At 34.4% G+C, this 6,000-nt stretch overlaps 1 long non-coding RNA gene across 1 annotated transcript; it reads left to right on the top strand.

Annotated features, from left to right (window-relative positions):
- The first annotated feature begins 358 nt into the window (after positions 1-358).
- On the top strand, positions 359-1,198 carry LOC123221946. Its single transcript, XR_006503328.1, has 2 exons — positions 359-482; positions 886-1,198. It is a non-coding gene; the product is annotated as an uncharacterized LOC123221946 (long non-coding RNA).
- Positions 1,199-6,000: the final 4,802 nt, after the last annotated feature.

The raw sequence follows: 6,000 nt of genomic DNA, 5'->3' as shown, positions 1-6,000 counted from the left end.
TTTTATTTATTTTTATGATATTGATGAGAAAATTGATTTGAGGAAAATATTATTTAAATTAGTAAGTCATCAAAGTGAAAAAGGTAATCTCAAATATGGCATTTTACTTGAAAATTTAAACTTCGAAATTGGAAATCAAATTTTCAAAGTCATGCACCCCCGTCCACACGTCATTTGCCAAAATTAAGAGCGTAGAGAAAAAAACTTTTCCCATGAAAATTGACATCTGAAAAAACTTTTCCCATGAAGTTGGAAATCAAATTTTCAAAGTCATGCACCCCCGTCCTCACGTCAAAAACTTTTTCCCATGAAATCTGCTATAAATTTATCCACATAACCAATATATTAATATACCATATTCCGAGCTAATTGATCAATCAAAATGGCCAGCAAGTTCCCATTTGTGTACTTTCTGGTGACCTTGGTTTTAATTCTCTTCTGCTCTTCAACGATTCTTCCTCTTGCAGAAGCAGCAAAAACAAGTGAGTCCATCTTCTCTATATATTTCTCTTCAAACTCGTATATTTGCTTAAATTAGGATATTGAATTTAAAACAATGGATTTGTATGAAGGATGAAATTGTGTCACATAAAAATGATGTAATATATAAATGTAAGTCATAATTACTTTTGTGAAGAAACAATTAATCGTCTAATTATCTAACCTGTGAATCTTATGGTTTTGTTGCTTTTAATTCTCTTCTACTCTTTGAGCACTACAAAAAAGTCAGCCCATTTCTTTATATTTCGGTCAATTAATGTCTCTTTGTGTAAAATTAATTCATGATTATGTTCATAATTATGAATGATATACGATACAACTGATAGGTTACGATCATGATAATCGAAAATAACAAAGCAATAATTTTGATGATTTTTGTAAAAGGAAAGACGGCGGCAGCACATGGCCACATGATTAACGGAATTAAAATCGGTGTCAGTGGAAGCTACTCTAAACATGGAGCTCAGGGTTTCGTTCCTTCTAAGCCTACACCTCCCTAAGCCATAGCAAAGTGATGCATGTGGTGGCGGGTTGCTCAATCGATCAGCTCTTGCTATTGCTATTAAAATAAGTGTTTGCTTGTATTTGGTTTTTAAGATTCTACTCCAAGTTGGTATATGATCATGTATGCTATTTCTGTCTACATACAAAAATTATAAATAAATATAATAAATTCTATTGAAGTAATGCCAATTCATGTAATATCTATGGTTTTCGCATTTTCCTGTGATCATAAATATTAATGTAGAAGAAGAAAATCTATACTGTTAGATTATAAAGTTACATGTATAAGGTTATTTGACAAGATTGTCTTTTATGTTAATTTAAAAATCTGGTTCAATTTAAAAATGGGAACAAAAAAAACTGGATATTTTCTATGCCTCTTAGTTTATCCATAAATGGGGTTCCAAATTTCACTTGGCCTTACAAAACCTTCCGAAGAAACTTGAATTGATTGAGTTGTATTTGACAAATAATTGCTTTGAGAAGCATAATTAGAGGATGCCGTAAGAGACCAATAAAGATGAAGTAACATGAAAGATGAAAGAAGCTTCATATTTAGGAAGCGCTTTGGATATTGTAAAGTTATGATAAGTGTATCGAGAATGGATTAGGTATTTAAGTAATATGTCACTATATGATTTGATATTATTTAAATTTTAATTTAAAAATCATTTAATCACATTATAATATATTATTAGATACTCAATCGGATGTTTAAAACTGAGTATATATACTTTTATTAAAAATGAACAACTACTCACTTTATTGAATCAGTAACAAATTATAGAGAAATGAAGAAATTTATACAAGAAATTTCCCGCCAAACTACTGCCAACTATTGATGGCTGTCAACCTAAAATCTGCGCCATACACCAGAAAATGCATCTAAGAGATTGCAAAACGACAGCCTTCGCACCTGAATTCTTTGACCACAGTCGCAAGAAACTCAAACGTTTGTACTTCTTCAGAAAAGAGAAAGAAAAGCCCAATTCTTCACTCTTCATTATGCGTTTGATTGATACAGTGCGTTTCCCACTCAAAACGCACATCACTGAAGACATCCGTTGCTTGCACATACACTACCTTCCTCTACTACTCCAAGTAAAATTTACTCTTTCACATCCTCCCTCAATTCTAACTAAGAAATAGTTACAAATGCAATGAAGAGTAAATTTCCCGAAGTAATGAAAACCAAGTTACACCGTTCTTTGAAACTCTTACCTCTTCTTATTTTTACACCTAAAAACACTGCAGTACTCCTCCCTGAACCATTAATCCTCCATGAAGTCCAACTAAACTTCAGCAACTTTCAGTAAGTTCTGTTTCAACAGTGAAGTTCTTTGTATTTTCATCCTCTCCTGTAATTTACACTACTCGAAGTCTATCTCTGAGTTATTGAAATCTAGCAGTTGAAAGTGCTTTAGTAAACACATTAGCTGGTTAATGTTGTGATGGCACATACTGGATTGCCATTGACATGGAAACCACCTGCTCACGGACATAATGCACATCAAACTTAATGTGCTTTGTCCTACCATGAAATACAAAATTTGCTGCCAAAGAAGCAGCACTATGTTATCACACCATATCACTGCTTCGCTAAACCACTTTAAATCCAACTCACTAAACAAAAATCTTAACCACGTAACCTCAGTAGCAGCCTGACTAAGTGCTCTGTACATTGATTCAATAGATGAAAGAGCAACCACCCTTTGCTTCTTAGAGCTCCACTGAATCAGAATACCTACAAGATAAATGCAATATCCGCTCATAGACCTTCTATCCTCCAGGTTTCTAGTTTAGTCTGCATCTGAAAAAGCTTCCAGCTTCAGTATTGAAGAAGGCCTAAACATGATGCCATACTCCTGTAACATCCACAACTAAGCCCAAGGGCATTTCAATTTTTTTCCTAGTTTTAAATTTAGTGATTTTTGAATTTCTATAGTACACTCCCATGTATGGAGATATACACGGTTGTGTATGGTCAGCAGAAAGTTAAACTTTCAAATCAAATAGTGATCGCAGCGAAATAAAAAGTTGTTTTAGTTATGCAATTAGACATACGGCCGTGTATAGCCTATACACGCCAGTGTATTGCATCTAGAAATTAAAATAAAAATGTGATAACCCTAACTCTCTCCTATTATCTTTGATAGTCGCAGAAAGCAGAGAGTGTGAGAGAGAGAAGGGGTATTTTCATCGCCTATAGAGTTGCCAACGATTATCGGAATCGCCATAGATGTGCAATGGAAATGCTTTCACCGAAATCCAAGTAAGTGGAATGACTTCCCTTGTTTGATCATGAACTTTATGAAGTTTCTTGTTATACTCATGATCTAGAGTGATTTAGGCATGATTGTGATAATCTAATTAATGAAATGGATTTCATATGCGAATACGATAAGTTATATGCATGTCTAGTTTCTTGGTTGTGTGTTTTGGCTTGAATGTTCATTGTTCTTAGATTAAATGCCATGAAATTCTGTATATATGCATTATGATTAAAAGAATGGTGGAAACAAAATGTTTAGGATGCTTAAAGACTATTGTTTGTGCATTGGTTGGGTGAGTATTGTTGAAACCAAAATCAGAGAGGCGTAGAAACCTTAGGACACGATTTCCAGATTATGACACACAGTCGTGTATGGTCCCTTACATACTTGTATATCGTTCCAGAAAGTTTGAAAGCCTAAAGATCCTATGCTCGTTCTGAGGGGAGAAATGCATGATCGTGTGGTATGGGACACACACTCATGTATGACTTTCAAAAAGTGGACGACGTGCACCAAAGTACACATGGCTTGTACACATGGATCCAAGTGCACAAGAGTGTGTCCAAGTCAACTCTCCATGTGCATTTGCTCTATATAGTACCGTGTGTTGAGTGTTACACACCCGTGTATATGATTCAAGAGGCAAACGAGCATGGGTTGAGAAGCACATGACCGTGTACCCTTAGACAAAGATAAAAGATGATTATACCCTTAGGCTATGTGCATAAAAAGGGGAGAGTTATGTAAGATGAATTATGAGCTAATAGAAGATAAAAAATTCAATAAAGTAGGTGAGGTGTTCGACTATGTGGATGATGACACAAACTTAGACGAAGTCAAATCTGAGTGGAAAAGTCAGCAACCTTAAAGCTAGTGTCACACAACTAGATAGTCACTAGCTATGTGCATAAGTGATGATATTTGTGAGAGCAATAATATTGGATACCCACGAGATGCATCATGAATTTGGCACCAAGGCGCAAAACCACCCAATTCAGTTCATGTAACATCCCTCCCCAGAAGTACTACCCACTGAAGGAGAAATATTATGAATTAATATCCAAAGCGTCTATTTTTCTTTTTTCTTTTTTTAAAAAAACTACTTTAAACTCAACTCATTACTGAAAGTGTTTAGAAATTATTCTAAGAAAACTAAAAATCTGGAAATGACCAAAAGATATAAATATCTTATATGAAAACTCATTTGAAAGCATTTGAAAACATGGAGTAATCATATACAGTTGTACAATCATCTCAAAAAGGTCAAAAGTCAACAAGAACATGCGACTGTATGCATGTAATATAAACCAGAGATAACCTGCTCCAGTTAGATCTATCTTCGCTGACTTGACCCTACCTCGTAACTGTCACGATCACCTGTACCTACAATCATGAAAGAAAAGGAAGTCAGAGATAAAAACCTTAGTAAGGGGTTCTAACTCATTTTCGAAACTCAATCTCACATCATAACCTTCATAAGAAATTGAGGGGATAATCTAGTTCATTCTTTACTATTTGGGTCATATTTTGTCCCATATAGTGTTTATTTGATACTTTTTGGAAGCTGACTATAGGGATTTGACACTTTTCTAAGCTCGAGCTCTCTTCTTTTCTCTCACTACACTATTTTTGAATCTAAATTTTTACTCTACTATGAGTATGCTCTACTGCGAGCAGACCCTACTGGGGGTCTATGTTCTATTGTAGACGTGTCCTACTGTGGGTAGTGTACTGTAAAGTGCTCCTTCATAGTTCATAGTATACATGCGTGCCTTATATCTTACTAATCTTGCTTCCATCTAAATCTATTCATAACTCACCAGACCATACTCTTGGGACGACCTCTGAATCTTGAGCCCCAAATTCCTTTTCTTACTTTTCTTTTTTTTCTTTTTCTCTCCTTTCTCTCCTTTCTTTCCTTTCCTTTCCTTTTTTTCTTTCTTCCTTTCTTTTTTCTCCTCCTTTTCTTTCTTTCCAAAAACTATGAAATATTGTTTATTTGGTAGGGCAGCCTTTTTTTTCATGCAATTTAATAGTCCAAATGGTCTCTAATAGCATTGAAAAGAGGATTCAAAGATCTTTCCAACAAGATATAATAGCACTCATAATTCATTAGATAAGACAGTCAAAATGTGAGATGAAATCAATGGCAAAAACTGTCTTCACTGTTTATTTGGTAAAACTGTCATTTTGGTTCATACAATATTTAACAGTCCAAACGGTCTCTAATGCATACAAGCTATATATCATTGAAAAGAGGATTAAGAGAGCTTTCCAATGAGCTATAATAGCACTCATGATTCATCAGACAAGACAACCAAAATGTCGGATGAATTCGGTGGTAAAATTGTAAATATTATCCAACTCTCTACCATCAACAAAATCATACACATAGTTACCCCAAATGGCAAAACAACATTTCGCAACTTCAAAATCATTATTTATAACATAGATCCAAGGAACCGAAAGCATAAAACATGAAACATATCAAGGAAAATACCCCTTACCTTGTTTCAAGCCAAATCTTTACAAGTTGGCTCCCTCCTTTTTGTTTTGCTTCCTTTATCACCAAAACCACTTTAAATTAACACCAAAACACACTAACATATTCGCATAACATGCATACAATATATATAAACATAGGAAAAGGGAAAAAGAAAGAGATTTTTTGGTTACCAAAGCTCCAAAAGTGTTTCCTCTTCTTTTATTTCCTTACTTTTCT

Source organism: Mangifera indica, chromosome 7, assembly GCF_011075055.1.
Source record: "Mangifera indica cultivar Alphonso chromosome 7, CATAS_Mindica_2.1, whole genome shotgun sequence".
Lineage (NCBI taxonomy): Eukaryota > Viridiplantae > Streptophyta > Magnoliopsida > Sapindales > Anacardiaceae > Mangifera > Mangifera indica.
The sequence above is the reverse complement of the archived record's forward strand: the minus strand, read 5'-3'. Positions and strand labels throughout refer to the sequence as shown.